The 15769-nt window shown below is 41.4% G+C and overlaps 2 long non-coding RNA genes across 5 annotated transcripts in view; both read right to left on the bottom strand.

The window, feature by feature from the left end:
- Positions 1-15769, bottom strand: part of LOC309331316 — a 460753-nt gene that overhangs the window by 117263 nt on the left and 327721 nt on the right. The gene's annotated exons all lie outside the window — the stretch shown is intronic.
- Positions 139-2567, bottom strand: LOC309331664. 4 transcript variants are annotated; one of them, XR_014151937.1, is made up of 4 exons: positions 2302-2567; positions 2189-2206; positions 1947-1987; positions 139-744 (listed from the first exon to the last, which is right to left on the bottom strand). It is a non-coding gene; the product is annotated as an uncharacterized lncRNA (long non-coding RNA). The 4 variants fall into 4 exon arrangements; XR_014151938.1 differs by having other exon boundaries at positions 139-720; XR_014151936.1 differs by having other exon boundaries at positions 139-720; positions 1947-2206.

Raw genomic sequence — 15769 nt, 5'->3', positions numbered from 1 at the left:
ATCTGTTCCACACTTTGCTTCAGTCACTTTTATTCTAGCCGCCCACCCACCCGCCAGCAGACTGTAACATTACAGGTAGACACGCTAACCACCTGCTAGTAAATGGCTGTAAGCTGAAGGAGCAACATGGGATAGTCATGCAGGTATCCGCAGGTTTATTTGTGTGGTGGGAGAGTGTTATCAGAAGACAAATATCTGCTTCTGAATTGGAGCCTCATTTTATCTTTTTCTTGCTTGCTTGCTGATAACCAGGATTTTGTAAAATTGGGAGGAAGAGAGGAAGAAAAGAGAGGGGGAGAGGGAAGGAAGGAAGGAAGGAAGGAAGGAAGGAAGGAAGGAAGGAAGGAAGGAGAAAAGCTAAGGAGGAGGGAAAGAAAAAGAAAAATGTCAAGGTATAAATGTGTTGAGCAGGGAAAAAGAAACAAAATCCTTTCTTAAGTTTTGGTCAGTAAACAAACCTAGAGAGAATAGTTTTTTCAGTGTGTTGACGATGTTCTGGCAGTTCATTAATCCCAGCAAAATCTCTCCAAAGTTACTGATGCGTGGATTCCATTTTCAAATTTCTCATTAGTTCCTCTTTATGGATTAAATGCTGATGTTCACGAGTGAATGCACACAGCTTCAGCTGATGGATGTAATTGGGTTGTAATGGATTTTAGCTGCTGTTCCTTCTGATCTAGCCAATTTGAAATGCGGTATCAATGTATTCTCCCCATATCTCTGTTGGGAATGAGAAATTGAAACCTACAAGATGAAATTTATCAACTTTCATAAAGTCAGCTTCAACCATCATAAAACTGGATTTGAAATAAGTAGATTTGATCCCTCTGTATTCTGGGTGTCCCAACATTGATTTAGGTGCAATAAATATTACCAGCCCAGGATGACATTAACATAGCAAAAAATTTAACAGCAGGGGCATAAAATGACAAGGAAAGATTTAAAGGTTGGAAAACCTCCTTCCAGTTTTATGCATAAATAAACACAAATGATTTGCCACTGCACTGAGTCCAACAACAAAGACTGGGTGTTTCTGTTTTCCCAAGTATGATTATTAATTCTGCAAGATGCATATTTCTTCATAGCCTTTACTCATTGTCTGATGTTTTTTTTTAGAGTGAGGTCACAATGGACTGGATTGGACTCCAGTCCAATCCACTGAGTGTAGGGGAATGAAAGGGTTGTCCTTTCTGCGCATGTGGGTACGGAATGTCCAAATGCTTCCTGTGTATATGCTATGTCCAAGTAAATCACAAATAATTAACTCTAAACCAAGAAGTAACAATCATAGCAAACTTAATAACTAGGCCTAGTGATTCCCCATTGTTACAACCCATCTTTTTTATATACCAAACTCCCTGGAGCTTCCTGTTACTCCCAGCTGTCTTCAAAGACCTAAAAGGAACTCCACACTAAATCACTACATCTCTTCAACTGAAGAAGCCCTCATACTCCCGCAACCCAGCATTACATCACCATAGTGTGTACAGTTCAAGGTGCATAGGTGAAAACCACAGGATTTATGTTAAACATTAAAATGCTACCTCAACCACTCATTTTTGGCCAAGGCACATTGAATTGTAGGTGATGTGCAGCATTTGAATGGTCCATTCCTGTGTGCATGTCCGAGGCCAGTGGAGTAGGCCAGCTTTACATATATGCTTCTTCACACATGAGGTCCAGGGATGGTGTGCTTTCCAGTCTGGTCCCAAACCACTCTACATCAATAGACAAGAATCAGTAGGCTCTCCAACTTCATGCCCACTGTTGGATTATTGGTTAGAGATCAATGGTGAGGGATGATTTAATGGCAGTTGATGATACTTCAAACATTGAAGTAATAACTGCAGCTTTGTGTGTTGAGAGCTTGAAAAGAAGGATTCTTCTGAAGGTTTTTCTAAGCATGCTTATTAGAGAGCAAGTCTAGTAAAATCAGTAGGGCTTACCTCTGACTAAGTAAGCTTAGGAGACACTGCTCACTCCACAGCTGTAAAATGGAAGCAAACAGCAATTTATCCCATGCCGTAATGAGGTCCACTATGAGGTCCACTATGGTTATAAACTCTCTGCAGCAAAGGGCCAAATGAAATTTGAAAAGCCTGATGGCAGGGTTTCTTCCTGAGACAAGCAAAGCTTCAGTGGAGCTTATTATAGCCTATTGAAAACGAGCGCTTTGAAAAAGACGCACCTGGTTTTGTCCTGCAAGCTGAGGGGATAACCAACAGAGAAATCATTAGACGGGAAGTCTGATGCTGGACAGAAACAACATCAAGAAAATGATACCCTTTCCCCCTTTCTTGCCTTTATGCAGGACTGTAGCTCAGTGGTAGAGCACATGCTTTGCACAAAATAGATCCCAGGTGTAACCCCTGGAATCTTTAAGTAGGCCTGGAAAAGGCTCTTGTCTGAAACTCTGGAACTGCTGCTATTGTAGACAATACTGAACCAGGTGGCTGATGACCTGACTTTGTCGACATTCTCACCATACATTTAAAGCAGAACCATAACACTTTAAACAGCCATGGCTTCCTCCCTAGAATTCTGGGAGGTGTAGTGTGTTATGGGTGCTGAGAGCTATCATTTACAGAATTCCCTAGGAAGAGGGATTGTTGGTTGAACCATTCTGAGAACTGTTGCTCTGGGAGGAGAATCGTGGTCTCCTAACAACTCTAAGCACCCTTAAAAAACTACAGCTCCCATAATTCTTTGGGGGAAGCTATGGCTGTTTAAAGTGGTATCATATTGCTCTTAAGTCATTGTGTGGGTATGGGTTTTTTTGTAACTTAGCATCCTAATGTTCTTCTGCATTTGTTGCCTTGGATACATTTTTCTGCACAGACATGTACACTTCTTTTCATTTCTTCCCACCTTGTGTAGCAATACAGTGGTACCTCAGGTTAAGTACTTAATTTGTTCCGGAGGTCCGTTCTTAACCTGAAACTGTTCTTAACCTGAAGCACCACTTTAGCTAATGGGGCCTCCTGCTGCCGCCGCACCGCTGGAGCCCGATTTCTGTTCTCATCCTGAAGCAAAGTTCTTAACCTGAAGCACTATTTTTGGGTTAGCAGAGTCTGTAACCTGAAGCGTATGTAACCTGAAGTGTATGTAAACCGAGGTACCACTGTGCCACACTGTTCAATTTATCCAAACATTAGGATTTTAGAAATTATGTTTTTCCTCCATTTGGCAAATTATTTCCTTTCCTGAGTGTCTCTGTGCCCTGGGCATTCTGTTGTTTTCTGGTCAAACTTGGCAACTGATAAATCAAGTGGCCCTCCCTGGAGTGATTCTGTTTCAATAGTCCAGTCAGCCAGCCATACCCACTTCCAGAGTACTCTATTCTGACTTCTACTTTGCATTTTACACACACACACACACACACACACACACACACACACACACACACCCCAAATAAACCACAACGGTATTTTGGAGCCAGACTTTTAGCGTGGCTGCCCCTGTTCTGTGAAACAGTATTGCTGCAGAGTTATGACAGGCACCCGTTATCTGGGCTTTCCAGAAACAATTGAAGGCATTTGTGTTCCAACAAGCATTTGCCAGCTGGAGGAATAGGTGCTTGCCATGGGTGTCTCCTTGTTTTGTTTTTAAATTCACTTACTGTTATTTTCTGTGCTGTTTTTAACTCTCTCTTTTAGCTGTTTTTATTATATTGTGTACATTGCCTTGAGACATATACGTGGTAGGTGATTGAAATAGCATTAGTTGTAATAATAATAAAATAATAATAATAATAGTTGCAGCCACTGAATATGCTCAGTCCTCATTGGGCTAGGTTATTTTTTTAGGAGGGGTGGAGTTGCCTTGCTATGTTATCCCCCTCCCCCAAAGACTTTTCTCCTTCAGTCAACCAGGGGGTTTCCCTGAACATGTTGACACGTCTCTATTGTTTCCCACTTGCCTCATTTTGGCTACAAAACAAACACAAACGGAAACGCAGCCAATTCTTCAAAATTCCCACCCCCTCCAGATATTGCTCTCCAGCCAAGTCATGCAATCAAAATGCATATACCAGGGGAAAGTGTACATTAAAATGCATATATTAATGAAAATAACATTTAAAATACATTATATTAGGGGGAATTTGCTTTGCACAAATGTATAAGTTAGGTAAAGTTGCATATAAGCTGGTGTATATTGGGACAATTTTGAACTAAAATGCTGGTGAATCTTCATGAAGACTTAAAAAAAAAAAAACCCTATGTGGAAATTTGAAGAGTGGAAAAATGAGAAATGGAGGAAAATTGAAATGGACAGATTCATCCATCCTCATCCACAACACACTTAACATTTTGTAGCAACTGAGTCTACTCAATTCTCATTGGGTTGAGTTTTTTGGGGGGAGGGGAGGAAGGAGTGAGGAATTGACTAGGTTTCCCCTCCTGCAGATTTTCCACTCTTGCAAAACTTGGAGTTCCCCCAAGTGTGCTGATACCTCCCCTCTTCTTTCACAGTGGTCCCATTTTGGTCACTATCCTGTCAGCACACACCAATTAAGTGTGATATTAAAAGAAGCATTGGATCATTAACAATCTTCTGTTTCATACAGACAGGAAATTAAATTATGTATTATTAAAATAAATTGAGAGCTACCATTAAAATTAAACATGCATGTATGTTTCCATTATTACATGATGTAATAGCCATATGAATACATTAGTTATATATTTGATTTTGTTTTAAAGATTGGATCCTGAATTCAAACCTGGCACCAAGCAACAAGAAACAATAAAATGCAATAAACACATAATCCAGAGGTGATATCACTCATTGGCAAAGAATGTGCGATCCAAGCCATGTTCAAGGTGCATTGATTTCAGTTGGGTTTTTAAATTTCTCATATTGGATCACACTAGTTCTTGACATGTAAGTCTTGCGAAGTCTCTAGTCAAATTCCTTGGCGCAGTCGTTGAAAGTCCCTCTAGTAGTGGAGATGGGAAAGACTTGGAAAAACTGCCAGTGAAGGTTTAGAGCACATCATATTATGGACCATTGCCTGATCAAGCAGCTGTGTGTGTGTGTGTGTGCGTACACACATATCAGAGGCAAAAGGGCATTCTTATCATCTCTTGGAAAAGTCCCTTTAGGTATCAGCAAAATGTGGTTACTGCTGAGACCTACAAAAAGATGTGGAGTGATGTCCTGGAAAGCCAACTCCATTTCTATGTATAAACTTAATCAAAGCCATTATCTGGCCTTTCATTATCCAAAGCTACTTATTCCATGCACTGGAAATGGTCTATTTGTGCTATCTGAGTGGTTTATATACTGTATGTGGACATTGCACCATGCTTTATTTTTCTTCGTGGTGCTCAATGGTCCACAGAGCTATTGCTCACCTTGCACCAATTTGCAGTGCCAAGCTACCCTCTGAGATAATAAACCTTAGTTCCAGGCAATGGTCTCCAGATTTAACACTGCAGCAATTCATCACCTTTTTAACTACCTCACATTAGTAATGCATGTACTATTTAGATGCATTTCTATTCCACCAAGGCTTTAAAATCTCAATTATTAAGAGCACAAAGTGGAACAGATGACTCTGTTGTTTTATTCTCACAAAGCAGTACCTAGCTGGCAGTCTTCTAGGGACAATATAAATGCCTGGCGAGTTCCAGTGGCCATTTTGGGAGCAGCTTCAAACAACAGGCCTCTTATTTTGATGCTTTGATGGAAGTATAAGGCCTTGATAAATGAGGCAGAAGCCCCCTACTCTGTTACTGTTTCTTCTTGCTGATCCAAGTTAAATATGAGGAACCTGCAGCTCTCCAAATGTTGTTGAATTCCAACTCCCTTCAACCCTGTCCATTGGCTATGTTGTCTTGGGCTACATGTTTTGTTGTTGATGATGATGTTGTTCTTCTTTAGATTTATGTACCGCCCTTCATCAAAAGATCTCAGGGCAGTTCACAAGGTAAAAATACAAGATAAAACCACAAATAAATAGTAACAAACAGTCTGGCTTGATCTTTCCATTGGAACCACTAGATTCTCACCCTGCAAATGAGTGCTGAACACCAAGCTCCTAGCACACTTTAGCTAGCAATTGGATTTCATTTTATTTTTTCATGGGAGTGGAAGAGGTTAGACATTGGAAAGGAATACCTGCTTATATAGTATTCCAATGCTATGAAGGGCCCTGCACAAACAGGGCTCCAGACAGTGTTGCAGACCTATGTACAATGCCCTCACTTTTCAAATATTAGATCAGACAGATGGGTGGGCAAGAGGGGGGATGAACCAGGAGGTACATAAATATTGGGGATGGGAGTGTCTCCAAGTGCTCCCTTGATGCATTAGCTGTACACATCTCTCTGTGTGTTCTTCTAAACAATCCTTTTCTACTCTAAAAATACACACACTCTAACCTATTCTCAAAGATCCCTGAATCTGCTAGCCCGCCAGTGCCCTGAAAGGGGCTTGGATAAAGACTAGGTCCAGGCAACATTCCTCAGAGGAGAACCTTCAGAAGTTGCTCCTGTGATATCACAACAGGAAGTCACTACTCTCATGCTCGCAGGGCAAGCCCCAGTAACCCTTTCATGACATAGAACTCGAAGAAGACAAAAGATACAGAAATAGGGAAGGGCCCTTTAAGAAACATAGCTGGCCTCTTCAAGGTGGTAGAGCTTGATGTGCAAAATATCTTGTCAACTGCCTTTATAAAGCCTCAGATGAGTGCAGCTCCCTATTGACTAATGGACACCACTTGTCTTGTGAGAAGAGAGAACAGAGTGATGGAGGGAAGCAAAGAAAACATCAGGGCTTCTCATCCCTGCCACCGTAATCAACTTTACATTTTGCATCATTTGTTTTAGTACTTTAAAATTGTAATCTGCCTTGGGGGTCTTGACACAAAGGTGGTATGTAAATGTAATGCATAAGCGAATTGAGGTACAGTAGTATCATAGCCCGTTCAGCAGGGGCCACTGGGAACTGTCGAGGGTGCTGATTCCTGCTTAGAGAGTTATTTCATTGACTTGATATGCCCACCACCTCTGTAGGCTGCAACCTACAGCAGAAGCGGAAAGGAGGCATTCTAACCACTTCAGTATTTTGATTGCCCCTTTCTGTGCCTATTCCAAATCTACAATACTGTATTATTTCTCCCTTTTTAAAGGGGGAGCACAGAATTCCAAATGTGGTTGCACTACAGATTTATGTAAAAGGGTTATGAGAGTTTTAACTTTGTTTTCAGTCTTTCCCTCGATAATACCAATATCTTTCATGTACAAACGCACATACCACAAATCAGTCAGCATGGTAGGGTGTCATCCGATCTCCTACAACTCTGATTTGACATTTGAATATAAAATCAGATATGCACAGTGGCAAAAGTAGATAGAACGGGGATAGACATGCCGTTCTAAAGGACCATGATGGGATTTCAGCAGAACATTTAATCTACTTCCATCACTTATCTTAGAGTTCAGATATAACATTATGGGAGCACATATAAAAAAAGATAAGCTATAAACTTAGCCATGACTCAATTGTATCATTACTGGGCTATTTAAAAGACTGTTCAATCAGTGGACAGAGGATTTATTGTGAACCTTTTGACTGCTGCAAAAGATATAATAGTAAAAGAACATATGCTCCTCTAATGCGACAGTAGTTGTGCAGGGGAATCTGGACTGTTGTGTCAATGGAAACATTCCTGTTCCTGGTTGTGGTGCTGTCGGGGCTCCTGATAAGCCTTCTGCCCTGCTACTGACTTCTGCATGGTCAGTCAATTATCCATTAGAGATGGGGGAGCAATTCATTTCAGTTTACATTTGAATGCAAACCTACCTAACTTCCAATTCCCGAAACAATAGGTGAACTGAAATGCAGCTATACTTCAAAATTTGCACTTCTTTGAATTTTACAATGCTGTTTTGTTTTTTGTTTTCTTTTGATGGTGGGGTGATTTTGGTTCTTCATACAAAAAAAATGTGCAAAAATGCATAAATGCTGGGAAAGTGTGCATAAAATACATATATTCATAAAAATATAACATGCAAGAATGCATTATATTAGAGGAAAATGCATATAAAAAAACACATCTATTGGGAGAAATGCACACTAGAATGCTCATGAATTTCCCTGAGGACTTCAAACATAAGCACTCGCACGCACACACAGTTGTGGGAAAGTTGCAAAGTGAATTTAAGGCTGGAATAAATGAGAAACAGAGAAGAGCCAAATTGACAGAGTTATCCATTTCTGTTATTTGTGTATTTCATACGAATATGCTGGTACAAATGTACATGCATAGGCTCTGTATATCCTGGTGGGAACTCTAAAAGGCAGTGTTTTGGAGTGGTTAGAGTTAGGGATGGCCAAGACTGCCTATTTCTAGCCTGTGTAAGTTCTTCATGTTTTTGCCCATAATGCTATTGTGTCCTTGAAGCAGCCCCCTCTTAACTACTGGGTATTTTTGTTTTTAAAAGAAAACTCTAGTAATTGGAGACTTAGGGAAGTTAAGCAGGGGAGAGAAAATATTTTGAGAACAGTTTCCCAACCTTCTATAAATCACTGAGGCTCCTGAAGTACTATAACAGAACGGGAGATCACCACACCCCTCCAACTGGTTTGTTAATTTTCTCAAAATGTGTGTCTATAAAAAGTGCATCTTCTCACAAAATACATATTTAAATGGATATTTTGGTTAATATAAACTGCTGAGAACTGTGTCATAACATTTGAAGAAGTGTAAAACTCGGTGGATAGTCCAGTTACAAGCACCACATTAGTACAAATAATGCAGAGGTGATATTGTGTAGGGATTAGCCCTCCCTCACAGCCTAACCAAACTTACAGGGTGCACACAACCAAAGGTTTCAGACGCACAAAACAATTGTCCCCACCATGCCATACAATTAACCCCCCCATACTTTTGATCATAGGTTTATGCAGTGCTTTTTTTCTTTTAAAAAATGTTTAGGAGTACTCTCATTTTGACTTAAGAAAATCACCATTTCATAGTTCAAATGGAGAAAAATAAATAAAGTAAATGGACAAAAGTACAAAGATTCTCAAAATGTTTAGGGTTATGCATACCCCTGCGTGCCCCCCCCCAAAAAAGCACTGGGTTTATGTTTTGACCATGTAATCCTATGTATGTAAGTCCCATTGAGTTAAATAAGACTTTAAAAGGTAAAGGTACCCCTGACCGTTAGGGGTCAAAATAGATATAGATATAGATATAGAATAGATATAGAATTGCAGCCTAACAATTCAAATCTATATGTATGTATTTAAAAGTAAGCGCTCATTAGGTCCAAGTCCCAGGCAAGTGTGCACAGGATGGTAGCCTAAGTGAAATGTCCATTAAAGTAATATTCTGGACTTTTAAAGATGTTTTGCTTCATTTCTGATCTTTCATTTCTTGGCATTTGTCCCTTGATTCTAAAAGGTCAACAGGTCAGGGGAGGAACCATGCCCTCTCTTTGCCCTCTCTGCCTCCTTCCAAATAGATCCTTGGAGTAGTAAATCTGCCTGGGCTCATTTTAGCCATTGGAATAATTTCCCATGAGCACTCCTCATCTGCACAGGCCTTAATCAGAGAACTTGCCTGATGGTAAGCAAGCTGAACATCTCTGATATGTCTTGGGCTTTAGATATTAGAGGATCACCTTCTCTGAACCTGCCCATCATCTTTGAAGTTCAAGCCAAGGCACTTCCCAGAGCACCTTCATCTCCAGAAGTCAGGAGAGGCCTGTTAGAGAGAGAGGGTTTTCTGTGATTATGCTCCAGATGCAGAATTAGGACTGTGCACTAGATTTAGCCACTGTGCACTAGATTTAGCCAAAGTCTGAATCCTACATCCATCCTGTATGCCTCATTCTTTACTGATAATCATATTACTCTGTGTCCAGTGGAAACTGTTTGAATTGCTCTTAGTAGGTGAGCTGTTGTTGATGATCTTCAGTAGTTTCAAACAGAATTTGTAATCATATAGGTTGTTGTGGAAGAAAGACAGGAATAAAATACTTAAATAAATTAAAATGTCGAAATGCTAAAAAGTTTTTAGTTGCTTAATGATATGGTTTTAAATTGAGCAACTCATAAATTTTCTTATTACCCAGGATCTCAGTGTAGGCACATTTTTAAAAGTTATTTAAAAGAAATCTGGAAGAACTTAAAACAGTGTAATCAAGGCTATTTTAATATTTGATATGCTATTATAACAACACACCAAAGAAATGTCTCTTTAAAAAATTAATATGTCCCCATACTTACTCTGCAGATTACAATTCCCCTTGATCAACCAATGAAAGCATTCGTTGATTAATTTACCAATTAAATCAATAAAAGCTCAAGGCCCTACCACTAGCTGAATTTATTAAATTGGTAGTCCTGCAGAACTGGAACTTTCCCTAATGACTCTCGAACAAGAAGAAGTCATGTTGCTGAGAAGACAAGAAAGGTTCAGATTGTAAAAACCAACTCTCCCTCATCAGCATCAAAAAACAACAGTGAGGAATTCACTGACAGCTCTGGTGTATGAGTAGCTAGGGATACATGCCTTTGGTTTATTCATTTCCACATTTTTATTTCAGTTTTCTCCCCACTTCAAATAGAATTTTGCAGACTTAGCTTTGTGCCTTTCCACCTATGGCTGGTTGTGTGTGCGTACATCAATTTGACAGAAGCTTTGTGTGCTTTCTGACTTTGACGCTCTCTGAAGTTGCTCCTATCTGATGCAGTGACTCCAAACTGCCTGTGATCATAGGTTCCCGGGTCTCTTTGGAAGAAGAAGCCTTCTGTCACACCTTGACGAGCAAATGGAGGAAGATTCACAGGACTGGTAATATGAACCCTTAGAAATCAGGAGATAAAGCAGTCGTAACTCGGTGTTCCCTATAGCTTCAAATTCCACTGGTTATTCCCAACCACTAGAATTGTATAAACTATAATAATATTTTGCAGAGATGGAGAAGTTTCTGTTGGCCTCCAACTCCCAGCATGGCCAATGTTTAGGGGTGATAAAACTTGTGTTTTGACAAAATGTGAAGGGCCACAGGTTCCCCATTTTTATACAGTGGTACCTCGGGTTAAGTACTTAATTCGTTCTGGAGGTCTGTACTTAACCTGAAACTGTTCTTAACCTGAAGCACCACTTTAGCTAATGGGGCCTCCTGCTGCCGCCGAAGCACAATTTCTGTTCTCATCCTGAAGCACAATTTCTGGGTTAGCAGAGCCTGTAACCTGAAGTGTATGTAACCTGAAGCGTATGTAACCCCCGGTACCACTGTATAATGTATAAGAAATTGCATTGCTCGGTAAAATTCCTACATTAGGAAAAATATTTATTCAAGTTGGCACCCCTGATGTTAAGTTAAGGCAAAAGTAAAGGGACTCCTGACCATTAGGGCCAGTCGTGGCCGACTCTGGGGTTGTAGCACTCATCTCGCTTTATTGGCCGAGGGAGCCGGTGTACAGCTTCTGGGTCATGTGGCCAGTATAACTAAGCCGCTTCTGGCGAACCAGAGCAGTGCATGGAAACACCGTTTACCTCCCCACCAGAGTGGTACATATTTATCTACTTGCACTTTGACGTGCTTTCGAACTGCTAGGTGGGCAGGAGCTGGGACCGAGCAACGGGAGCTCACCCTGTCGTGGGGATTCGAACTGCCGACCTTCTGATTGTCAAGTCCTAGGCTGAGTGGTTTAACCCACAGTGCCACCTACATCCCTTGCCACCTGTGTCCCTTGTTGTTAAGTTAATTTTTGTTGTTGTTTAGTCATTTATTCGTTTAGTCGTGTCCGACTCTTCATGACCCCATGGACCAGAGCACGCCAGGCACTCCTTCCTTCCACTGCCTCCCGCAGTTTGGTCAAACTCATGTTGGTAGGTTCGAGAACACTGTCCAGCCATCTCGTTCTCTGTCGTCCCGTAAGTTAAGTTAGTATACGGCCAAACAAGCAATGAACTTGAGGGTCACAATTTTGTTACAGATATTACAAGGAAGGAACCAGTAGAAGAAGGCCATTGAGTGACACAGAAGTGAAAAGGTTAGTGAAAAAGGTGGGGGTGGCATTGAAACTTAAGTTGAAATCCAATGGCCTTTGTCGGGCATCCCAGGAGCTATGGTGTCTGTCTGTCTGTCTGTCTGTCTGCCTGCCTGCCTGCCTGCCTGTCTGCTGGTTTGTTTGTTCCTCCAAGGGAACCTTTCTCAATCCAAGGGCCTACATGCCAGAGGCAGAAGTGGACAGAGAAACTGGTGTAAATTTTACCTTTCTGCTATAGGCTTGTACACACCCACATATCCACACATACACACATACACACAGGCATAAACTTCAGTCCTCCAGCTAGGCAGGTTCAAGAGTTATCAGAGTTCAAGGGTACATTCTAGCCAGACAAATATACTCAATGAGGGTGCGTTTGGGAAATGTGAGTGGGTGGTGCTGTGGTCTAAACCACTGAGCCTCTTGGGCTTGCTGATCAAAAGGTTGGTGGTTTGAATCCCTGTGACAGGGTGAGCTCCTGTTGCTCTGTCCCAGCTCCTGCACCTGACGCCCAAGAGCCAGACTGATTGGCCCTGAGTGCTGTATTTGGCCCTTGGCAAAGAAAGAAAGATTCTCCTGTTGCAGAATTTCATAAACCCATGATCCTGCTGATATGTCTTCATCCAGTGCTCCTTCTGTTTTCATGCTCCTACATCAGATGGGAGGGTGGGGAGAGAGAAGGCATGTTGGAAGTGTACCAGGAAAGGATGTGGATCTGTAGATGTTTTTGCCAGCCTCCTGCTGATGGTAGCTGAAGTCCAAAACATCTGATCTACAGGGAGCCCACCAACCGAGGGGATGAACTGTGTCAACCTTGGAGGTGATGTAATTTGTTTCCCTTAAGCAAAAGGGGGGCTGGAATGGGGGTGTGAGGGAAAATGCCCCCCTTTTACTCTACTGATGCAAGCCCAATTTGAATTGCTCTACAATCATTTGTACCTGCTTTCACTGTAGAAAACATTAAAGAGATTCCCACTCACCAAACTTTGTCTTCAATGATTGTACATAAAGAGCTATTTCAAATAGAGGTGGCACAAAAAATGAAGTCATGGAACTAATTAACAAATTTAAAAGTTATAAGCCATTGGAGCCAGATGGTATTCAGCTGAGAATTCTTAAAGAACTTAAATGTGATGTTATTGATTCCCCTCTCCTTGCTAAAATATGCAATTCATTACTAAAAATTTCCTCTCACCAGAGGAATGAAAGTGCATAGGGATCTGCATTATACGGAACCAAACCATTGGTTCATATTTATGGGCTGGTAGTAGCTCTCAACAGTTTCAGACAGGGTACATCGTCAGCCCTACCAGTTTGATCCCATAACCATTTTCAAAAGACCAGAAATAATGCAACACGCACCACTTATGTGTGCGCTGGAGTCTCAGAGAGTATTGAAACTCACTGCCCTAGATTTTTCTTATTTGTTTATTGGCACTGTTTGGTCTCAATGGATTCTTATGTCTCTTAAGATCAGATCACTGAAATTCCAGCAGCCACAGGAGGTTGTGTTTTATAGAAAATCAAAGACTGGCTCAACCTGGTTACTGCTGTTTGACTTCCCCCCTCCACCCTTTTCATCCAATCACAGCTGCTTCCTCTGCTATGTCCCATCCCCACCCTTAATTAAATGATTGCAGCCCTTTTTGTGGATTATGAATAAATCTTCATTTGTTTTCTTTATTATCATTCGATCTGCTTTTCTTAATTGTGTAAATGTTCCCCTAAGGCAGAAAAGCAATATCATTCAGACATAGCAGGCCTTTTTGTTAAGAATAGTCAATTTGATTAAGATCACTGTCAATATGATGAATGTAAATGCTCTCAGTTGAGCTGCCCAATAACTTGGAATTGACATTGTGGTATTTCTGTCGGAAGGACCGAAACGATAAATTCAATTGTGCATCATGTTAGCGCAGCCAGCGCTTTCCCTTCCTCTTAAGAAACAATGTAAATACTTTGTCTCCCACGGCTTCTAAATCACAGATAATTAAGCAATTGCACTTTTCCCTGATCAAAGCAAGTGTTCTGAATGGGGGAAAGGGTGACACAGTGAATAATAAAATAACCTGTCCCGAAGTATGGCAATGAGAACAGCGAATGTCATTCCGCCTCTCGAGGGGAGGGCAAATTTGCAACACCCTCCTCTCCTGGAAGAAGAGGAGAGTTAGTTTTTCCCAAGGGAGGCTTTTGGCACAGCACTTGGGTGTTTTGCCTGATAGGGAAGATGTATAGCAGTCTCTATACGCCAGCTCCAATCTGCACTCTTCCCTCTTCTTGGTTTAGTGCCCACCCTCCTGTAAGTAAGAAGGCAAACTAAATTTGGTTGGTCAGTGCTCCATTCATCCCAATGGACCAGACTCTACTGCTAGTATCTTCTCATCTGAGCTCATCTGAGATCTGTGCACTTGCTGAGTGTGTTTTATCTTTTCAGACAATATTTCAGTACTGTTCTCTTTTAAAGTAAGAAGACCACTTACTTTTTTTATATAGAATGAACAACTTTTGGGGAATATGATAGGCAGTCCCCCAACTATAGGAAGCCTCGGCTGTGGATATCATGGGGTTTTGAAATAGTACAGGCACCCAGGATGGCTGTATTTGTAGAATGAAAGAGAGAACACTCACAAACACCCATTGACCACCTCAAAACAAAGATAAGCCCAAGAAAAATCCTGCACCATGTGCGTGAGAATACCGCAGACATTTTTTCTCCCATTTCATACTTTTTGAATGCAGTTTGTTTTCTCATTAATTGATGAAGAATGGGGGGGGGGGAGTGGGCTTGTTGTTTTTAGTTCATCACTGTAAAATAGTAGACTATGCACTGCATGGGGCCTTAGTGGGAATGTGCATTCATTGCATTGCAGTAGAACAGGCATGGGAAACCTTAAGCCCTCCCAATGTGGCTGGAAGGTCCCATCTTCCTTGGTCATTGGACAATGCTCATTGGATGTATGGAGGGCTCCCTCTTATCCTTTCCCTCAGCCAGCAAAATGTCTTAGGCAGGCCCTGACAAAACAAGGAGCCAGGAAACCTTATTCATTGATTATTTAATTTCTGTACCGCTTAATACATTAGAAATATCCATGAGCAGTGTACATAAAACTGAAGCAACCACAGACAAACAAAATATTACAAAAATGCACAAACATATAAAAATATAACATCAATACAAAGTCTCTCTCTCTCTCTCTCTCTCTCTCACACACACACACACACACACACACACACATTTTCCTTCTGAAACACCCTCCCTCCCAGCCTCTGGGTTCAAAGAAACTCTCAGCTCACCCACAAAAGTCTCACAACAGGAAGAGTTCCTGGAAGCAGCGGACATCACCCTAGCTTCTCATACCCTCCAACATCCCACTAATCAAAATCAAGACACTCATTTTTTGGTTCTGAGCTCTTGTGGGAGTCAGATTACTTTCACCAGAGAGAGAGAGAGAGAGAGAGAGAGTTAGTTTTTGGTCCATAGCTCTGGCATGAGCTAGCTGACTCACACTAGAGCAGGCACTCCCAAACTCGGCCCTCCAGATATTTTGGGACTACAATTCCCATCATCCCTGACCACCGGTCCTATTAGCTAGGGATGATAGGAGTTGTAGTCCCAAAACATCTGGAGGGCCGAGTTTGGGGATGCTAGACCAAAAAATAGGACATTCTGGGATCCAGACAGAAGCTGTGGTGGCTTCTGCAATTCTGGGATGTCCCACTCAAATCGAGACAGTTGACAGGTATGGTCTCT

This window comes from Podarcis erhardii (genome assembly GCF_964252035.2).
Source record: "Podarcis erhardii genome assembly, chromosome: 16".
In the NCBI taxonomy this organism is placed as follows: Eukaryota; Metazoa; Chordata; class Lepidosauria; order Squamata; family Lacertidae; genus Podarcis; species Podarcis erhardii.
Note: the sequence above shows the minus strand (reverse complement) of the source record. Positions and strands in the feature narration are given on the sequence as shown.